At 38.9% G+C, this 18,356-nt stretch overlaps 1 long non-coding RNA gene across 1 annotated transcript in view; it reads left to right on the forward strand.

Annotated features, from left to right (window-relative positions):
- The window catches only part of LOC147583421 (uncharacterized), a 192,158-nt gene extending 187,204 nt beyond the window's left edge, over nucleotides 1–4,954 (forward strand). The window contains exons 3-4 of the long non-coding RNA XR_015248187.1: nucleotides 3,723–3,941; nucleotides 4,652–4,954. This is a non-coding gene — a long non-coding RNA (uncharacterized LOC147583421). The remainder of the gene's footprint in view (nucleotides 1–3,722; nucleotides 3,942–4,651) is intronic.
- Nucleotides 4,955–18,356: the final 13,402 nt, after the last annotated feature.

Here is an 18,356-nt window from a genome sequence, read left to right on the forward strand (position 1 = left end):
CACAGCATTACTGGAGGTTTAGGGGACCAGTCCTGATATTTAGCAGGGACACTAATATAAATGCCATAAAGCGAGTCACCACACGTGATGGCCAGGGTTGACATCACAGTAAGAATCTACATATACTTGAGAGAGACCGGAGAGGGCTCAAGTCCTCAGTTTCCTGTTCTCAGATGTGAATATGTTACTATGCTGTGTTCGTTTGTTTCTGTGATGGGGCTAAAAGTGATGTACTACAAGTGGAACCTTGAGAAAAGTAGCGGTTGGGTACTTCACAATTCACAAGATTTAGCGTCTAAAGGGAACTCAAATCATAATTTGGCACTGTTTATATTTATACTGTCTTAGGATAGCTACCTTAAATTGTTTACTTGCAAAAGCCTTCTTCACACTACATCAAGCCCCTCTTTTCCACTGGCAGATGGACACAAATGTAAGTGGGGATTCTCCCATCACACTGGTGAGATTCTCTTTCTCCACCTTAATGTACCCAATGTGACTTGAGTGACTTGGGAGGACTCATTGTGGAGCCTCAGATGAAGGGTGTTTTGTGTGAGGAAAATGGCAAGAGTGACATATTGTGACCAGTCATGCCGTGAGACCTACCAGGAGGTGAGGTCCTATTGTCTCTGACTCTGTGACAGATATCGTGTGATGAGAGATTTGTTTTCCTGGTACATTGACATGTGTTGGGCGTATAATGAACACATTTCAATTGTACTGTTTGATGCACTTTTACCTGCATAAACACTCATGATGTAATGGTGATGGGATTTTTTATTGAGATAGTCGACACCATTAATTGCAAGGTTTAGGGGATTATATATACATCTAGAGAAACCGCATACAAAACTGACACACACAGGCATATGCACACACATGCAAACACACACATACACACAAGCACTGAGAATTACAGGCACATGGATGCACATGTAGACACAGCTATTTCCCGGCACACAAACTGCCATCACCTGATGGCACTACCGCTGCTTCCATGGATCCTACAATGTGACTATAGGTCCTTTCCGGGAAAACCTCTATGGACTGCCATGTGTCTTCTTATTCCGGCAGGAGCTGGAATCAGAGCGGCTCTGCACAAGAAACCTGCAAGAAAGCCCCACCTTTTTCATCTTACAGATTTCTCCTCACCAAGTGAGGGACTCCAGAATACATACCGCTTTCACATTCTAGAAGGGTGCTCTCCAAGAACAGAAAAGAAAACACTATGAGGTTCAGATCATGCCATGTTTTGTTTGCACAGCTCTTTTGTTACCTTAGTGACAGGAGCAAACAAGATAGGAAAGAGTGATAGAGGATCCTTATATCGGATCTTTATATCAATGTTATGGCAGCGATGGAATGAAACATAAAGGAAATCAATCAAGGAGAGAGAGACGGAGCAGATGGAGAGACATAAACAGAAAACGAGAGGAGGAAAAGCTTAAAGAAAAAAAGTATTAAAAAGGAGAGAAGAAAATGTGGGGGTATAAAATAATAGAACAAGAGATGAGAGATAGAATATTCATCCCAAAATGAGAAAGGGAACAATGGAAGTGGCCTAGTTGGTTCTGAATTATTAGAGTAATGGATTTTTTTTGTATTTGTTTGTTTTCCTCCCCTCAATTTCAATCTGGTTATGCCCTTTAGAGTAGTTTAAAATACTACCTCTGTCTTTGGAAAAGTAATGTAAGAGAAAAAAATGTTATCATATATAGATACACACACACACTAAGTAATGTAATCCCTGACTTCCTGTTAAAAAAGTAATGTTTAATTTTTTTTTGAGAGAGACAAAGTGGGGAGGGGCAGAAAGACAGGGAGAGAGAGAATCCCAAGCAGGCTTCCCACTATCATCATGAAGCCTAATCCAGGGCTTGAACTCATGAACCATTAGATCATGACCTGAGCCGAAGTCAGATGCTTAACCAACTGAGCCACCCAGGCGCCCCTAAAAACATAATGTTAAACTATATTGGGAGAATGAGGGAAAGGGAAGATTTTGTGTGTGTGTGTGTCTACATGCTTATTTATGTGTGTGACTGAGGCAGGGTGGACTTAATTGCCATAACAAAAATAAAGTGAAAGTATCTGAAATTGAAGATTGAAATAGTAATGTAAGTCAATTATTTTAGAATACTGAGATAAGTAGAAGGAACAGCCAGAAGAATTAAAATATTTTAGGGACAAGGTTGGGACATAGAAAAAGTGGAGGGGACTGCAATTTATATTAAAAAAACTTTTAGAAAATATGTGACGTGAGGGGTGCCTGGATGCCTCCAGTTAAGCATTTGACTTCGGCTCATGATCTTGTTGTTCATGGGTTCAAGCCCTACATCAGGCTCTGTGCTGGCAGCTCAGAGCCTGGAGCCTACTTCAGATTCAGTGTCTCCCTCTCCCCCTTTGCCACTGTGCTATGTCTCTCTCTCAAAAATAAATAAAAGTATTTTTTAAATTTTTTAAAAAGGAAATATATGACTTGAAAGCATTTAATTCATTACTTTAAAATAAAAATAATTTTTAAAAGAAATAAACATAAACTACTACAAGTTGTAATGTTTTAATCTACTAATATGAATGTAGGGTTTTTTTTATGCTATCAATACCACTCAAGATTGTGAGACAAAACATGGTGCATGGGCTTAAGAAAATGATCCTACAGGGCACTTGGGTGGCTCGGTTAAGCATTCATCTTCAGCTCAGGTCATGATCTCACTGTTCATGAGTTTGAGCCCCGAATTGGGCTTTCTGCTGTCAGCTCAGAGCCCACTTTGGATCCTCTGTCCCTCTCTCTCTCTGCCCCTCCCCAACTTGCCTTCTCTCTCTCTCAAAAATAAACAAAAAATAACAATTAAAAAAAGAAGAAAATGATCCTGATTTACACCTTGATTTCCTGTAAATTGGTTAAAAAAAAAAGGTAGAAGTTTTTTCTATCACAAGGAATTGGGTAAAGGATTTACAGGATTTGCATGTATGACATCTGCCCAGAGGTTGCGTATTATTCAGATTTTGATGAATTTTTGAGAGATATTGATTAAATTGGTGAATAATCCTAACTAAGGTGATTAAAATCCAAACATTCATTAATGTAATTCATAATATCAAACCAGCCTTGAGATATACTCTGTGTGTCCATGTGTGTGTGTGTCTGTGTGTGTGTGCATGGTGGAGGGGCAGACACGATGACAAGAATCACGTAACTTTCCTGTACCCCAAGGATTACTGTTGATGTTTCTGATCCCGAGGGCTTACGGATGAACTGTGTTCCACTCCAAGGCATTCTTTACTTTTGGATAATGCGTTATCAGAGGAAACTCTCTGTGCCATTAAATCGGTCCAGTGGCTCTGTCTTTTGAAGTTTTACCAGTTACACTGACAGCATTTCTGCATTGTTTATAGTTTCTTTCCCTTTGTTCTCAGCCTTAGTGGTACATGATTTGTTCAGTTCCCCTCCAGCCTATTTCGCAGCTTGCTCAGAGCAGCAGCCACAGGGGTGAGGCCCCCCCACATCAGTAGACAAAGAGCCTAATTTAAATCCTCTCTAATGATTCAGAGTTCGGCTTTGAACCCACTTCTTCATCACAACACGGACAACTTCATCTCTCTCGCAAGATTTCTTCTTAATTCTTTTGTTAATTGCCTTTAGTTATTTTGATTGTGTTAGCATTCCCGTTTGTTTGATTATGCTTTAACCTTGCAATTATGATTTTTTTTTCTTTTAGTGCACCACATGCTATGGCACGAAGAAAATGGTTGCTGAGTGTCAAGTGTTCTGGAACTATTTAGAGGCCAATGGCCCTCTAAAATACAGCACTTGTAATCCTGGTTTGCAAGACAGATGTGTTTAAAACAAAGTACATTCATAAATCGTCTCTGTAGGGATAGCTTATTTTATGCTATGGAAAAGGGAAGGTACTAGAATGTTGAAGATTGCATAACAGGTACCCAGTTTCCTTTGGGATCGAGGGGAAATGCAGAATCAGTTAACTACTCATTACTATGCTTAGAAAAAAGCAGTATTAGCTTTAATCAAAATCATATAACCAACCTTCTTTTCACAGAATACCTAGTCCCAGGGCCAGCCAGTGTTTTGATTCCCTAGTACAAGCCTCCAGTGCTTGCTGACTGATAGGATAGTGACAATTACCAGTAATAAGTTAATTCAATTCCATCGAATTCAATCAGTAATCGTGTACCAATTACATTGTGCAAGTACACTACTTGCAATACAGTTTTCCTACGACTCAGTTCCTGTCCTGGGAGAGTCACAGTCTAGTAGGAGAAATAAACATATGATTAAGCATACAAGTAGGAAAGAAAACACCACGACGACCATAGCAGCAACTTTCTATATCTGGAGTTAATGTGCTCACAAATGTATACGCACAAGTTTAAAGCACTTCTTAATTTTGAAATATTTTTAAATACCTTTTCTACTCCTGCATCTCTCTTTAACCACTATCTAGTGATTTTGAATTCCTCCAGTGATTTTTAATACTCTTCTGGAAACAGGAGTATTGGTGCATTTGTGTGAATATCTTCTGTAGTTAAACTTGATGGGACAAGATGCTAGATCTCCACTCAGGAGTTTCCTTTAACTAAAGAGCACTGAGCATCAAAATCTAATCCGTGATACTCCCCCATTCTCCAGAGTTGTCCTTGTCCAGAAAAGCATCATCACATTTCTATCTCCTTGAACATCAGCATTGACAAGAGTGGCCTATGATGCAATTATATTGGTCCCTGAGTGCCACAGGTTAAACCTCTCCAAAGCCAGTTAAACTAATCAAGAAGGCGAAATGTTAATATGTCAATATGGTGACTAAGCAGGGAAATTCGTACCCTGAGCATCATCCCCTCTGCAAAACTGGGTCTGATACATGGAATAGCGATATGAAACGGGACTTGATTTGAGAGTAATGTTGGATGACGTGTTATAGCCTGATCAAGTCAGCAATTATAATCACAAGAGAGAGTTGTTTAAAAATGTTTCTCTACTTCACTTTGGTGGAACACAATTCTCCAGAACACATTCAGAATTAAGAGGCGTGTATTTAGCTTAATTAACTAATCACATGTCATCTACCTATTATTTCCACTCTCCAATTTTCCATAACACCCAGAAGAGTTGGCTAATTTTTAACATTTCTGTTGACTTTCTCCAAATTGAACACTATTGTTTTATGCTTCTATCCACCTTGTGGTTGTCACAAAATCTCTTCCTCTCATTACCTTCAGCTCTGCTGGGAAAACCAAGTGGAATTAGCAATCAATCACAGCATTTAGCAGCTCAGCTGGCCTGAATGAAAAGCTCAGGACACATCCAGGTGAAAAATGAAATTGCTTTGCCTTGTTGCAAAACTCACATATTTCTACTCCAGTCCCTATAACCATTTCTTACTCTTAATCAGAAGGAAAAATGCAAGCAGATACATTATGTAAGACAGTGGACTAAAGACGTGGTCCCGCGTAGAGGCCATTTAATTAAAAGGTGTAAGATGAATAGGCTGTAAATTTCAGCTAGTCCCATATAAAAAGTGTTGGCTTAGCAGAACTGAATGATGATCCAAGTTAACACATGTGAATTTGTGGAAAAGAGAAAAACAGCTTTGAAATCTTATTAGCTTTGCTTTTACTTTTGTTGTGCTTCACATTCAAGATTATAGGCTAAGGAAAAAATTTTTTTAAACTGAAGAAAGGAAGAATGGAAAGGACAGATGGAAGGAAGAAGAACAGCAGTCATATATGTAGTTGCAGATTACAAAGAATATGTTTTGTTTGTTTATCATTAAGTGCCCATCAGCATATATCTTCATAATTTTCAAACTGTTTCAATAGTGATTAGGAACAACAAATGTCTGGACTGTGGCTTCAAAATAGCTTATCCCAGATTTACGATAACAAAGAGGAATTTTGTGATGTTTGCTAGGGGGCACTGTGAGGCCATCTTCACCTTGTTTGTTCCTTTGAGTTGTTAGTGGTTGGTCCATTTTAATTATCTGTGTTTCTGTGAGACATGAAGTATTACACTGTTAATTATGGAGTTTTCAGCCTCATAATGGTTTTTGTCTACTTTGACTCCAGGTATTTCCTGTGCCCTTCAAAATCTATGTTTTCTGGTGGGATTTGGGTAAATTGAAAACACTAGATTATAGTGGGGGCTTCATCTGGGAAATGTAACCGAATCCCGCCTCCACTATGAAGAGTGACATTCGGGGTGCCTGAGTGTCTCAGTAGGTTAAGCGTCCAACTTCAGCTCAGGTTATGCTCTCACGGTTGGTGTGTTCCAGCCCCATGTTGGGTTCTGTGCTGACAGCTCACAGCCTGGAGCCTGCCTCAGATTCTGTGCCTCCCTCTCTCTCTGACCCTCCCCTGCTCATGCTCTGTTTCTCTCTCTCTTTCTTGGTCTCAAAAATAAGTAAACGAAAAGAAAAGAAAAGAGAAAAGAAAAGAAAAGAAAAGTGGCATTTGTTTTCCTCTAAAGTCGCCAGGTCTAAGCACATCACAGAGTTTGGTGTTGAACATCTGAATCTTGGGACTTGTATACTGAAAAGTATTCCTTCTATTCTGACATAAACATAATAGATTTTTGAAAACAAGATGCTATCCTCTCTATCATCTGCAGGGCCTGGGTTCACCGACCACAATGCAGTTAAATAAGAATATTCATAAGTACCTGGGGACTCATGGTTTGGAGATTTTAATTTTCTAAGGGAAACAAAAATAGTTTCTGAGGCACTGCTGCTCCGACCTCAGAGTACCATAACTGAGCCAATTTAGGTTCTTCTGAGTACATTTGTCCACAGCAGAGTTCTCCTAAATAAAATGTATTTGGTATTTTCATGGTCCAGATAAGGCCACTCAACAGTTGAATTCTTTCATTCAAATTCTCAGAAATTAAGAGAACAATTTTGGTGTAAATGCTCCAAGAAGCAGACACAGAACACTCACAAGGTCAGCAGAAAATGGAGAATTCGTAGCTTGAACATCTCTAGCAATTTCAGACATGAGTAGTCTAAGCTTAATTTATAGGGGGTTAAATCAATCATTTGCTTGTGAGTTCGAGTAGCAGTCAATAGATTTTGCAAGGCAAAGGGCCACCCAGATGGCATATATTTGTAAATCAGTCCTTCCCAAAACTTGAAACTAAAACTCATTTCATTTCTATGAGGCCCAGTTCTTAGGATGGGCCCTCTGTGGTGACCAACAGACATGTCTCCAAGGTATAATGGAAACTTTATCCATCACATTCAATTATTTGGGTGGGCAACTGTTACCTACTCAATACCTATTTCTCATTTACTTCCTTACTAACACAATACCAATTTTATTGGGTGTGGCGATTGTCCAGCTAAAAACCCTTACTTTTCCCAACCTTCCTTGTAGCTAACATTTCCCATGTGAAACAGTTCTGACCCACGAAATTGAAAGAAAATTTTGTGGGGTGCTTCCAATGAGACATTTAAAATGGGACACACTTGGCTGGCTTGTCTGTTATCCTTTCATCTTTTCCACGCTCCTTTATTTCTGGAATATGGATTCAATGATGATACAGAGTAGGAACCATCTTGTGATCCATGTGGGTTGGCTGAGCACCATGGCAGAAGGTGCTTCCCGACAGCCTGTGCCAACACTGGACTCCCTAACTCACTCTTGACTTCTCATTACCTGATAAATAACACCTCTACCTCATACAAGCCACTGATATTTCAGATATCTCTTTTTTTTTTAATTTTTTTCAACGTTTTTTATTTATTTTTGGGACAGAGACAGAGCATGAACGGGGGAGGGGCAGAGAGAGAGGGAGACACAGAATCGGAAACAGGCTCCAGGCTCTGAGCCATCAGCCCAGAGCCTGACGCGGGGCTCGAACTCACGGACGGCGAGATCGTGACCTGACTGAAGTCGGACGCTTAACCGACTGCGCCACCCAGGCGCCCCTCAGATATCTCTTTAAATGAGGCTGACCTAAGTTCTTAGCTGGTACACACACCCTATGGCAAAAATATATATATATAAGCAATTGACGTAATGAACAGCAAACTTTAAATTTCTTCAGTTTCTTATTTTATTTTGAAAAATTCAAACATTTTATTTTTTATACCATAATATACCTAAAGTAAAATCGACTTGGGGGAAGGGGAGGAAGGTCCCTGGGTGGCTCAGTCAGTTAACGACTTCAGCTCAGGTCATGGTCTTGTGGTCCTCAAGTTTGAGCCCCATGTCAGGCTCAGTGTTGACATCTCAAAGCCTGGCATCTGCTTCGGATTCTATGCCTCCCTCTCTGCCCCTCCACCACTCACACTGTCTCAAAAATGAATAAATGTTAATTTTTTTTTAAATTGATGACTCAGGTAATGTGGCATTTATCCTCTGCCTTCTGATAGCACATCATGTCACTGTGTATCCAATACGGAAGATACTACATTGGAATAAAGTCCAGGAAGTTTGCAACAACATGTATCCCATGAAAATGCCATCAGTAGGTTAAGATTTCATGTTCTCATAGCTAAAATGGGAATAAAATATTTAAAACATCTCATTGTTGAAAGGAATACATAAGATGAAGCTAAATCCCCTAACACTGTGAATGGAAATCTCTGCCCACATTTCTATTGAATGAAAGACTGAAGAATAAAATAAAAAAAGCTCAGTTATCTGAAAGGTAACTTTATCACTAATGAGAAAATCTAAAGTGGAAATGGAGCAGTGCAAATCGAAGTGTCTCAAACAAGGTAGATAGACTAGATGGAGTAGACCACACCAACTGGACTTGTGTTAAGAGCCAGGAACATTCTAAATTAAAAAAAAAAACAACATGAAGAGCAAAGTCATGTACAGAGATATCCTCTAAACTCATAAAAATTAAAAATGACTATAGAAACCTATACTTAGCAATACAGATTAAATATCATTTTGACAAATCAAGCCTGAAATCCTTAGCTATCAAACAGATGGCAAGTTCCATTTGTAGGGCTTCATAAGTCACCTACTGCCAAAATACAGAGATTGCCTGTGTTTCAGACCTAGAAAAGGCATAGCATATGATTGATTTGCAAAGAAAAATACTCTAGGATATTTCATAAATGAAGAAATTAATCATGTTTTGACTTAGGCCTAGATTTGATGTGGTGGAAAACAAAAAACAAAAACAAAAGGCCAATGTAACACAACAAAAAGGAATATACAAAAGATATTAAAATCCATTGGACAATGATTTTATATAGTATCCGAGGAGTCATGAAGTTGTATAGAGAAAACATCTATATTCATTAAAGCTGCTGAAATGGAAACTTGACTTTTAATTGAATATCCCTTTCTGATTAAAAGGAAGGTGGTTTAGAGGCCATGAGATTTAATTTAAAAATGGCACTGGATTGAAAGCAAAGATCATGGCTCCAATCCCAGCTCAATCTTTAACAAATGACCTTAAAAAGGTACTGTCTCTAGGTCTTGGTTTATTCAACAGAAAATGAAGGTAATAATAGCTACACTACAGGTCTTCAATGGAGACTGAATCAGATAATATATGTAGAAGTATGTTAGCAGAGGACTTAACCTTATAGAAAATATATCAAAAACATTCCTTTCTTGACTTCAATGCGTTAGTGTCGTGCCTGATGGGGTGCAGTAGAGTCAGTATTTTTACTGAGCAAACCCAGTTGCAGACTATGCCCCAACCTGTCCATTGCACTGCACAAAGTGAACAGAGATGGAGGGAGGGTTATAAATCTGGCTAATGGGGAGAAGTAACCCACAGCCACTGCATATCATGAAAAGGTTATTATGGGTTCACACTTTCTGGGGGGCAAGTGTCTCTAAGGAGTCTTATCAAGTGAATTGGGCAGGGTGGCCAGAGATTCTAGGAAATATTCGAGGTCAAGACTACTAGGAATATGGTTCTAGGTGACAAGTGCATTCAGAAGAGAACCAGTCCAGTTACTGAGAAGCTGGTGAAAACACTGAGCAGGCTTGTAAGAAAGAGCAGGACAGAGGATCAGAAGAGGACTCCTTTCCCAGAAGGCCAGGGACATGACAAGCTCAAATTTACAATCCTTGGTTCCAAGGTTTCTGTATTTGTCATTTTAATAGATTCTGCCAACTTTACCTCCTTAGGAATTTCACAAATTTACACTTCTATCAACAATTTGCAAATCACAGGTGTGTTCTCAAACTTTTTGAGTTTTCCTGATGTGGCAGTGAAAACTCTGTATGTTGTGGTACCCTGTTTGTCTGTCTAAAGGTATCATAGGTTGGGTCTTACTTTCTCCCACTTTTATATCCTGGTGGATCATACCTAGGAATTTTTGACGAATGTTAAGTTCAGCATTACTCCGTGAGAACAAGTAGCCAAGAAATAAAGCATGCACTCTTGTATCCAAACAAGCCTGACATCAAAAATCATTTACCCAATTACTTAGCCATGGACCTTTAGGAATTTATTTCATTTTCAGCTATAATTTCCTCCTTTGTAAGTGGCATTATTGAATTGTGGGATTTACTGAAAATCTTATAAAGCACCTGTCATTTATCATGCATATAAGGTCCAATTTTTAAAAATTTAAATGTTTTTAAAAGTATTAAATTGTGATTGGGTGAATGTGTGTGTGTATTTGTGTGTCATTTCATGCTAAATGCTTTTTTCCTATTTGTGCATTCTTATGGAGGTAAGATATCTAAATTCATTAATACAGAACAAGTTATACCCTGGACATTTTAGATAAGCAATGTGAATTGCATTTACTGAAAATATGTAATTAAATCAGTAAGTTAGATTGTTATGCCAGTAAACTTGGTTTCCTTTAGGGCTTCATAATAGGTCCTAATTCCAACTTCTTTCGCAAAAACTTTGCCTAAGTGTTAGAAAATGGTACACGAGAATAGAATTTCTAGTGGTGCCAGTTTTACACAGTCTCAGTCCTTTCTCTCCAAACTTAGTGCATCATTGGCTACAAGACTGATAAAAAGAGGTCTCATTCCTGTTATCTGTTACTTCCCATTATGTAAGACAACTGAATTTCCATTCTCAGTTTTTGGGAGATTTGCACATTTCCAACTGCTAGGAAATTTAGCCCTAATCCTTCTAGTCAAAGTAGAAAAAAAAAAATCTACATCCGAACTTAATCTTATGCCATGCCTTCCACAATGTTTACTTAATTTCCCAGTACCCTTTGAGTCTATTTTGAGTTTCTTTTACCTCCTAGTACTAACCAAAAATCGTAATTCTATATATGTGTATATTTCCTTTTAAATATTGCCTTTTCACCACTATAACCCAAGTCCCATGTAGTTAGGGATCATGTTTGTTTTATTCACCGCCTTACACTGCCATACAATTCCAAAAATTGTATTCAGCCTGTAGTGGCTATTAAAACATATTTATTGAACGAATAAATACATTCCCATGCCTTCAGATATCTTTAAGCCCCTCTTAGGAACAGATTACTAATCACATCATGGTTTAGTTCAAAGTCCTTCTACATGGTCTCTCTTTTTCTTTTTAAACCGTATCTTCCTAAAACCTAGCAATTTTTATTTCTTCTCTCTGGGCTGATATGATTCTCTGAGTTTCATTTTTCAATGTTAGTTTCCAAATTAATTAAAAAGCAATGAAACAAAATATTTGTAGTCTCAAAAGCATGAGCATATAACGCTTTTATTTTTGCACTATAGCTATTGGTAAAAATATAAGACTATGTTTCAGTTCAATAAGTTTCTCTGACTGGTAAACGCGGCAATTATCTTTTGGCTCTTCCTGACATATACCGAGAGAATAGAGCTTAAGAGCCTATCTTTGTCTCATAGGATATAAAAATCAGTATAACTGTCAATTCTCCAAAAGACCAGGAGAAAATTCTGTTAATCCAACAAAGCTAAGTTTATTACTGTAATAAAGGAAACTACAACTTTGACAGAGTCTTTGTGGCACTTCAGAAGGGGGAAATCTGGGAGGTGGGTAATATTTGTATACTTTTAGGTTATGAAAGGGGGAATTTAAGTTGGGTCTTACCAGGAGGGGAACTGGTTGGGACTGGGCAGAGTTTATGAAATGACTATTTTCGATTGGCATGCACAGAGAAGTGAGGGTCTTGAAGTGGGTATGATGAGTAAGCTGTTAGTCTCTGTAAGTAAACTATTCTTGTTTGTTTATAGTCCTATCTCCCAGGAGCAAGTATTTCCTGGAGCAAGTACCTAAGTTTACTTTGCTTATTCTTGATATTATTTAATGGAGTCAGAGGAAGTATGCCTAGCCCCAGTATTGTTTAACACAGGAATAGATGCGATGCCTGGGTGGCTCTGTTGGTTAAGTGACCAACTCTTGATTTTGACTCAGGTCACGATCTCATGATTTGTGGGATCAAGTGCCACGTGGGGCTCTGTGCTGTCATCATGGAACCTGCTTGGGATTCTCTCTCCCTTTCTCTTTGCCCTCCTCCCAACTCATGGGCACCAACTCTCCCTCTCTCTCTCTCTCTCTTTCAAAATAAATAAATAAACGTTTTTTAAAAACCACACAGGAAGAGAAAATCATTTTGTTATCACGTTTCAGCCCTTTCTTGATTCATCAGTGTTAGCTGAGAAAGACTCTATTTAATCATCTGAACACAAGATAAATCTGTATCTGTATATTTTTTATGGTCATGGTTGTGTATAATGTTTCTGTCAATAATCATTTCAACTTAAGTTCCAGACTTTCTTCTATATTTGTTGGAAGATACTTTATTGTATTGTTTGCTAGAACTATAGCTGTGAAACAACATTTAAGACTGGAGATTATTACACATCTGGGTGCTGTGACACAAATACTAATCTCAATGATTATTATCAGGACTGTAGGCCACTTCTAGGCCAGCCATAAAGAGTCCTCAAATGAAATCTTGAGAATAGATCAAATCCCACATCTAAATGGTGCAAAAAACCATACAAGGGGTTGTTAGCTACATTTATGAATCTTTTATTCCTTAAATGTTCTTAGATGCAAGACAGATATTCCTCAAATATTAAAGTACAAGAGAGATCTTTTTCTTGGGGGGCTGGATGGCTCATTTGGTTAAGCGTCAAGTGTCTGACTTCAGCTCAGTTCATGATCTTGCAGTTCATGGATTCAAGCCCCAGTGTTGGGCTCTGTGCTGACAGCTCAGAGCCTGGAGCCTGTTTGAGATTCTGTGTCTCCTTCTCTCTCTGCCCCTCTCCCACACACGCTCTGTCTCACTCTGTCTCTCTCTCTCTCTCAAAAATAAACATTAAAAAAATTAAAAGAAGATCTTTTTCTTGATCATCAATTCTTGAATCCTCAAATTTAGCTACTTTTCTACCTTTTCTGTAGCTTCATTATGTACTATACATATTACTTTAGCACTCTCTGGAGCAGTCCCATGTACAAAATAGCAGATTTCCTCTTCTTTTTCCTGAATGTAATGCACTGTGGAATCATTATCATTGAACACATGGTAAACACCACTGTAACTAAGCCTGAGTGAAGCCTATCTAACACATATTTTCTAATAAGGCACATCACAGCCTTCTTGTGCTAAGGGATACTAAACAGAACTCTAGAACTACACTTGAAGAGAGTTTAAAATGGCAAAATCACAACAAAAACACAAAACTGCACAAGGCTTGGCATTAAATATACATCAAAAAGGACACTGTTTACGGTATGAACACTTAAACAATAAGGCAGCATGTTGCCTTCAGTGACCTCGGAATGTGTTTAAGAATGTGTGTGAGGGGCACTTGGGTGGCTAAGTCGGTTAAGCATCCAACTTGAGCTCAGGTCATGATCTCGCGGTTTGTGGTTCGAGCCCTGCTTCGGGGTCTGTGCTGATGGCTCAGAGCCTGGTGCCTGCTTCAAGTTCTGAGTCTCCCTCTCTCTCTGCCCCTCCCCCGCTCATGCTCTGTCTCTGTCTCTCAGTATTAAATAAACATTAAAAACAAAAAAGACTGTGTGTGAGAACGTGTACGTTGGGTGCCTCAAATCTTTCATTGCTCGGCACATGTTGGTGAATGACTGAATATTGCCATGGATATTAATTTGGGGGATTACAAATAAATTTTAGCGAGTAGCCAGTTTCACAAATACAGAATCCATGAATAATGAGGATGAACTGTATGTTAGTGTGTTTAGTGGGATGCTCCATTTCTCCAGGGCTCTTGTTATTTTTTCCTCATTCTTTTTTTCTTTCTGCTCTCAGATTGGATGATCCTTACTAATCTAGTTTCATGGTTACTGATTTGTTCTTCTCTCCACTCCTGTATACTCTTGAGCCCCTCAAGCACATTTTGTAATTTGGTATTAGACTTCCGAACTCCAGAATTTCCTGGAGTTTTATAACTTTTATTTTTCATTAATATTCTCTAATAGATGAGACGTTAGCATCATACCTTCCTCTAATTCTTTAAGCCTGGATTCCTTTAGTTCTTTGAACATATTTATAATAGCTACTGTCTGCTAAGCACAACATTAAGGCTCCACTAAAGGTGGTTTCTGTTGCTTACCCTTTTAAATCCTGAGTGTAGGTTACACCTTCTTGTTTATTTGCTTGTCTCATAATTCACCTTTTTTTTGGTTCAAAACTGGATATTTTGGTAATATATTGTAGAAACTCTGATACTGTCACCCTACCTCCAGGGCTGTCGTTGTTCGCTTACTTGTTTATTTTTGGGGGTACATGACTGAACTAGTTGAGTGAAAACTATTTTTCCCAAAATGTGCCACTTCTGACGTTGCTTCTCAGAGAGTGCAACTGTGGCCATGTACACAGGTACCCTAACTTCTACTCCACTGGCTTGACAATAGTTTTACTTTGACTGTCTCTTTCCATGAATGCCCTCTTAAGCTACTGGCTCTGCCTATATTGGTATCAGACCCAGCAGTTAGTCTACACTCATTTCTAGCTGATTGCTCTATTGTTTTTGGCAACCCGCTGATAAATAAATGACTCTGAAGTCTGACCCAATCCTATCTGAACAAAAATGGTCTGACTCCTGTTTGTAGGAAGAGACTTTGAGGCTAAACCTTAAGGCTTCCTTCAATCCCAGGAGAGCCCTTCTTTGCTGCTTCTTTCTTCAGTTATTTCTGTTAACCTTCTAGCTGTTTTGTCTTTTCTCTTACTGCTGTTACAGAGTCACAAGCCCCCTACTAATTGCTCACTGTCAAAATCTCCATTGTTTTCTATCATGCCCTTACACTTGAACTTCTCCACACTCTGTCCCATATGAAGTGCGTCTTTTAGGGAGAACTATGGAGAGTTTGTCCGTATGACCTTCCTCTTCCCCCTGGGAAGAACTGGGAAGAACATGGATGCTAGTGCTCCAGAGGTGGGGTGAGGATAGTAACCCATTTCACTTACAGGGACATCCATGTTCTATGAACAGAGTTCTAGGCAAAGAAAGCCTCTGGTCTTCTTGGCTTTCTTCTCTTATGTAATTTTTGCTATGCACATGAAATGGGTCAAGAATGATTAGGACCCAGTATTCACAGCCTCTCATGCCTAGTAAAGAACTTCTTATGACAAGGGACTGGGGGAGAAAGAGGACCCATAACTTCTGTGTCAGTTTTGGCTGGAATAGAGCTTCTGCAATATGGAGCTGGGAGAGGCAGGAATGAGAAATACTGGTAGCCTGCCCCTCTTGGGGAGATGCCCTAACACTACACTTGGAGCTGTAGTGAAAGAGCTCCCCATCCTCTTAGCTTCACATGCTTAGAGTAGAGCTTCCATCATTCTGACCTGGGGAGATAAAGGGAGAAAGTCATGGCTCAAATTTACTGGCTATTTCTGTTCTTGCTGCCAAGATTTAGCTTTTGTTGAATAAATATTTCTCCACTTACTGAATGACTTTCGGGGGATTTAAAAAGTTTTTTGTTTTTTTTTTTTTTTTAGCTTTTCATGTTACTTTAGTTTACTGGGAAGAGGATCTACAGAGCTCCTGACATCACTATTCTACAAGTGCTTCTGACCTGGTATTATTTTGTATAGATGTTATCACTATTTACACATTGTTACATTGAAATACTTTTTCTATCTCTGATTATTGTTCTAAAAGCTTTTGTCATGACAGAGCATATGTCATCATTTGTAATCTATTATGATCATCATTCATGTTGGGAGACCGTCTCTTCCAAAACTTCCAGTTGGGCATCGAGACATAAGTCTTTTCTGCTTTCTTATTTCCATCCTTAAAGTTTCAACCACAGTGTTGGCAGGTACTAAACATGAGCATAAACAGAGAATAGATACCCAAGCCAGACGCTTAATTTTTCTAGCCCTAGTTTCTCTCCTCTTCAAGATCATTGCTCTAGTCCAGGAACTGTTTCTATCTCTCTCTTTGCTGTATGGTGTGAAAACAGCTCTCATTTCATCAACCCGTATCTTCCATACTCTGTTTTGGTTTTGTTCTGTTTTTAAATAAAAGCTGTATTAAATCCACAAACACTTGCTTAAACCTCTTAAACCCAAAATGACTTGCTCTCTCAAAATTCACAAGTGTTAGAAATCACAAAGGTTTTTATTTTCAATAAATTGCCTTTTCAGTAAGTTTTCAATAACCCACCAAAGAATGTGGCTGCTTATTCCTGCCTACCCTGAAGGGCAAGGCATAACGAAAGCTGCCAGAATGGCCCAACCATTGACAGTAGGGCAGTCAATGAACACAACAAAACTTGGACAAAGACATGTCAAGTAACATTTCAAAATATTACCCTGCTATGACTTTAGAATTGCTCAGCAAATCACATGATTTTTTATTGGCGAGGGCGACTGTGGGATGGTAGGATGGGGAGAGGGTGGCTGCTAGTGAAAGCTTGCTTGGTTCCTTTTTTCTGTAAAAACCAAATGTAATTGAGAAGAGAGAGAAGAATAAAGGAATGAGTTACTTTGCTTTCATATGTTTTCTTTTAAAGTAGTGATTTGTGCAACCTGTTTTTCCTTAGCTCTTTTCAGAGTTTCCATTCCTGGATGACGGGTCCAGAGTTCCCTCAATGTCTTGGCCATGCCATGTTCATCTTCTGTGCATTTGTAGAGGCTGTGGTTTCTTCATCCCGTCTGCATGGGCTTTCGTTGAGCATGCATTCCCTGCTTTTTTAAGTGAGTTCCACTTGGTTATTTCATGCCTCATTTTTTAGTATGTCTGAAAGTCTGCACCACCAGAGCAGAAAGGGCAACTTTTCACTATAAGGAAGCTAAGCACTCATTATAAACTATTTTTACTTATTAGAAAACGAAAGGGAACATTTTCTAAGAAGATAAAATAAAATGAGAAAGCTGCCAAAATTGTTAATCATCCCTTCTCCAGATCAGAGCACCCATGTGTTCAAAAACCAGGGGGAAAGCTTGAGGGTCATGAAATCTAGTGTGGGAGGATAATCTTTTCGTATCATCCTTGATTCATTTCTCCTGAAATTTCCAACTTTCTTTTTTTTATCTTAGCCATTTTTTTCTCTGTTCAGCGAATCAAGGAAAGGATTTAACAATGGAAATCAGGGTCAAATGGATTGTCTCCTCTTGACTTCTGATTTTCAAAAACCTGGATCCTTGTTGAAATAGAAATGGCTCCAGGCATAGAAAAAGTATTTTTGGATAATACTTTAGTAAGAGCAAAACATTCTTGCTGTCCACTAAGAAAAACGAGAAACAGAAAAGAAATCAACAGTAGTGGTTCCCCTAGGTAAGATCGCTGTGCCACCCTGCATGGGTTGTTTACCAGAAAGGTTGAGGGAAGGGTAGAAAATCCCCAAGTAGGTTTATGTCTCAATTCCCAGGTAGATCTTGCATAGACAGCATGTTACAAGAATAAAAATTCTCTGTTGTGTAAAGTCTTCTACCTTTCCACTGAGTTTCCCATACCTTAACATTATGTTGTAGAAGCAACAGAATACTCTCTCTCCAGTGTGCCCAATGTGCAGGTAAGGAAGGTGAGTAGCAAGAAAGAGCGCTCTCAGATGTGAACAGATGATGTGTGTGAAATTGACTTACGTGACCTTGGGAACCTATGTGGACGAAGAGCCGAGCCCCAATAGGATGGTGGATGTCTCTGCAGATTATCACTATGGGTTAAAGACACAAAGGTTTAGATGTTTGTGGTTTTGCAGATTGGCTTCATTGTTGAAGAAGATTGCTCTAACGAACTATCACACTAAATTTCTAGCCAGTAGGAAAATGTCTTCTTTATCTGTTAAGTTCTACATAGAGCATTTCCTTATATCTCATTGGCCAAAGCAGGTGAAAAAAAAAGAGACTAGGGAATACAGTGTTTGGCCGGTTCTTATTAAAGAGTTCTCTTTCTGTGCACCTCTCTTTTCTCTGATACTCTTTGCTGGGACCTCTAGCGATCTTCCTCCAGACTCTCAACACCAA

Source organism: Puma concolor, chromosome A2 (assembly GCF_028749965.1).
Source record: "Puma concolor isolate L17-30 chromosome A2, mPumCon1.1.hap2, whole genome shotgun sequence".
NCBI lineage: Eukaryota > Metazoa > Chordata > Mammalia > Carnivora > Felidae > Puma > Puma concolor.